At 30.6% G+C, this 4,277-nt stretch overlaps 1 pseudogene; it reads left to right on the top strand.

The window, feature by feature from the left end:
* Positions 1–1,897: 1,897 nt before the first annotated feature.
* LOC136064433 (probable pectinesterase/pectinesterase inhibitor 20) lies at positions 1,898–2,795 on the top strand (annotated as a pseudogene).
* Positions 2,796–4,277: the final 1,482 nt, after the last annotated feature.

Raw genomic sequence — 4,277 nt, 5'->3', positions numbered from 1 at the left:
TGAGAGAAGGAGAGAACGAGAAAACAAGGAGACGTTGGGAGAGGAGAAGGTCAGGCCGGCAAGCACCGTGGTGGTGGTCGTGTGGGCCTCAGAAGCTTCCATTTGTAGCCATGATCATGAAGATTCGACGCCGGTGTCCCACGTACGGCAAGGTTTGGTGGAAGAGAAATTTTTTGAAATTTGGTGAATCTGAAAGTGAAAGAGAAAGAGAAGTGAAGTGGGAAAAAGTGGAGAAAAAAAAAAAAATGAGACACGGATCGATGACGTGGCAGCCCTTTACAACCATTGGATTAAATCAGTGGTTGATATTAGAACTATTGCACCCCATGCAATACCCTAGGTATTGCACGGGATGTGAATCCCCTTTCCTTTAGCTCTCTTCTCAGTCCTTTCTTATAGGTAATGGCAGAGTAGGTAGCTTTTCAGCCTCACTTATTATGACACTTTTTATGACACATTTTGTTTTAGTTTCAAGTCGGCATAACTAAAACCTAGAAGGAAATAGGATTCCAAAACATAGCCAACGGCAGCATTTCTAACCAAAATGGAGTCGTTTGTTATACTTTTTCATTTTAACATTTTAATTTATTTTTTCTTATACAGTTTTTAAAGCCTCAATTTTTTTTTTCCTAGGTATAATCATATTTCAACAAGTACGCAATAAGCAATGAGTGAAAAACTGCATCTAAATACATCTAAAGAAATATTCAAATTGAGAGTATGTTATCCAAAGTCAGATTAACTATCAGTTATATTTAAATTCAAGTGACATCAACTGATTAATGTAATGTACGTACATGACCTAGAGGCTAGAGCTTGAGTTTATCTAAACCTCGTATCTTTGTATGTCAGAAAAAATTATATACAAGATACAACAAGATAAATACCTTATTGGAACAATAACTTTAAAAAATCTTTATAAAATAACCAACGTTTAAAATAAAAAAACAAAAAAATGGAATAAAGAATTTATATTCCTCAAAAAACTGTCGCACTACTAATACTCAACTTAAAGTAACAAAATGCATGGAGATAATGATTTTCTAACTAAGATTCCTTTCCTAAAAGTCTAATAATTGAGCACTTAGATTATATTTCTAAAGATGGTTTTTCAATTCAAAATGCTCGTGCCACATGTGCATATATAAAAGAAATGTAGGATCAGAGATGGAGATAGAGCTAGAAATTTTCCCTTTGGGGAGGGAGGGAACTCTAGAACCAAAATAATATTGTATGACACAATATCACAAAATGATATACACGCATACACGTACACTCCTATGTAGTTATGTATAAATTTGCTATTTTGTTTGAAAACGTGATCACAATTTTTTTTGAAAACAATTTGTGAGAGAACTAAAAAAAGTTATTGAAAAAAATTTATAGAAAAATTCTTAGTTCAATAACTTTTTTTTTCGATGTTTAACTTGATAAATTTATATATATACTGATTTTTTCATATAAAATTGAATAATTCACATATTATTAATTAAGTAGTTGAAATATTTGTAAGTTTTATATAAAAATTTGAATTTAAATTGATCACTTATGTTATATTTGTAATATTTTTTTTAGTTTTATTTATGTCTTAATTATGAGATAATTTTTGCTCTAATGAAACCTATAAACTTATAAGCATTTGAAATTTTACTTCAAAGAAATAATTTCATTGTGGCTCACAATACTAACAAATTTGTGGAATACACTAGATACCTAGCATATAAAATAATTGACCCACAAATAATAAAGCAATGCACCAATTATGAATCATTATATTTTAGGAAACTGTCACTCTAACGAAAATCTCGAAAAACTTGATTTTCTTTACTGCTTACATCTTATGTAACCTTTTGCTCTTCCTTATTACAAATATCAAAAGACCAAGTACTTGAAAAATATGAAAAGAAAAGGAAAAAAAAAAAAAAAACAAACCGAGGATTTGCATACATTGCTTAGTGCCACTTTGACAAACCAAGAAACGTGTTCTGATGGCCTGCAAGAGTTAACATCTGAGTTAGACTCTAGCCTTAAAAATGGTCTCTTGGGTCCTCTCTCTAATGGAACTAAGCTTCATAGCATATCACTTGCTCTTTTTAAGCAAGGTTGGGTTCCAAAGATAAATCCTGAGAGTTTCCCATGGCCAAAAGAAAAAAAGCACATAATGTTTCCCAATATGGAAAAGATAATGAAGGGTCTTTTGCCTTTAAAATTGTCCATATCTGGAAGAAGGATGCTTCAAACAACTTTTGGCAATGTATGGTGAGCCAAACGGTGTTTGTGAACCCGGATGGTAGTGGAGACTTCACCACTATCAATGATGCTGTGGCTGCTGCACCAGAAAAGACTGATATTAGTGCTGGATACTTTGTCATTTACATTGCAGCGGGTTTATAATGAGTATGTTTCCGTCGACTCTAACAAGCACTATTTGATGATGATTGGGGAAGGTATTGGCCGGACTGTGATCACAGGCGATCACAATTATGTCGATGGTTCGAGTACATTCGACTCTGCAACATTTGTAAGCTACAATATAATAACTTTGGGTGATGTTATATGTTTTTTGGGTCATTCTATGGTACATATTATTTATATTATTTTATTGGTATCATATCTACAAAATCTTAATTAACTATTGATTAATTATTACAAAAAATATATATTAAATAAGAATATCTTATATTACATTTAATATTGCATCTTTTATATATATAAAAGATTAGTTAAAAGATGTAATCTTATATAAAGATTAGCTAGACATGATAACCTCTAAAAAGGTTGAATATATATTGTACGCCATATTATCTTAAATTTTATAATTTTTTTTTTGAAAACTAAATTGTTGATTGGATAGAAATTAAGTATAGTTTCTAAATGAAAAATATTAAAATTTTCAATAAAATTTAAACATATAGTGTATTGACCAATAAAATACAAACTATATTATCTTTTTAAAGGACAATAAAATTAATGCAACTATATGTTTAAATCTAATTGAAGAAACTAGTGTATTATACTTAAAAAACTGTATCTAAATTTTATCCTTGTGATAAAACCCATCTCTCTTCCTTTGAATAATTTATGATACTAACTTAATTATGATGATCTATAATTTTATACACTATAATTTCCATTAATTGCAGCTGTAGTTGGGCAAGGGTTTGTTGCTAAGGAAATTACCTTCGTAACACAGCCGGGCCAAGCAAGTACCAAGCTGTGGCTGTACGAAATGGGGCTGACCTGTCCACATTTTATAAATGCAGTTTTGAAGGCTATCAAGACACATTATATACCCATTCTCTTAGGCAATTTTATAAAGAATGTGATATTTATGGTACAATTGATTTCATATTTGGCAACGCAGCAGTTGTGTTCCAAGATTGCAACATTTATCTACGACTTCCATTACATGGCCAGTACAATGTTATCACTGCGCAAGGCAAAACAGATCTAAATCAAAATACTGGGACTTCCATACATCTTTGTAGCATTAGGGCAGCTGAGGAATTAAATGGAACAGAAACATACCTTGGAAGGCCATGGAAGGAGTATTCAACAACTGTTTATATGCAATCTTTATGGATAGTCTAATTAATCCTTTAGGTTGGCACACATGGAATGACACTGACTTTGCNAACCTTGTCTACTAAAAAAAAAAATAATGAAAACATATAGCTAAGCATATTGATACATGATTCAAAAAGTGCATTGTTGAAACCAGGTTGACAAAACTTAAAACTCATTAGACAGTATTTTATTACTCATACCATAGAGGTATTTTATTTTAGAGTTTGACAATTAATTTTATTTAATTTGGCCAAATGCCTTAAATATAATTGTATTCACTAAAGTATAATCATGTATTATTCTCACAAAAATAATGAATTTGGGTAGGGTTTTTAAATTTTTTATACCATTTGTATACTTTATTAGTAATCTCATTGTTATTTTTATTTTTATTTTATATTAGAAACTATAATTTGTAACTTATTTATTTCCATAAAAGATTAGTTTTTTTAAGGGGGCCAATTGATATTTTTTAGGAGACTAAACTATTAAAAATTTAAATTTTAACAAAATAACATATAAAAAATAAAAAATTCGGGGGGGGGGGGGGGGGGGGTGGAGGGATGCCCTTGGGCCCATTATTATGATTTGAGCTTATATAAAATCTCACAAACAGATGATGGGGATAAAATAATAGAAAATAAAATAAACATTACACCTAAGAGAAGAATACTATGGATTTATGTGGTTTGACAATAGCCTACATTTAT

This window comes from Quercus suber, unplaced genomic scaffold (genome assembly GCF_002906115.3).
Source record: "Quercus suber isolate HL8 unplaced genomic scaffold, Cork oak 2.0 scaffold_688, whole genome shotgun sequence".
Classification (NCBI taxonomy): domain Eukaryota; kingdom Viridiplantae; phylum Streptophyta; class Magnoliopsida; order Fagales; family Fagaceae; genus Quercus; species Quercus suber.
Note: the sequence above shows the minus strand (reverse complement) of the source record. Positions and strands in the feature narration are given on the sequence as shown.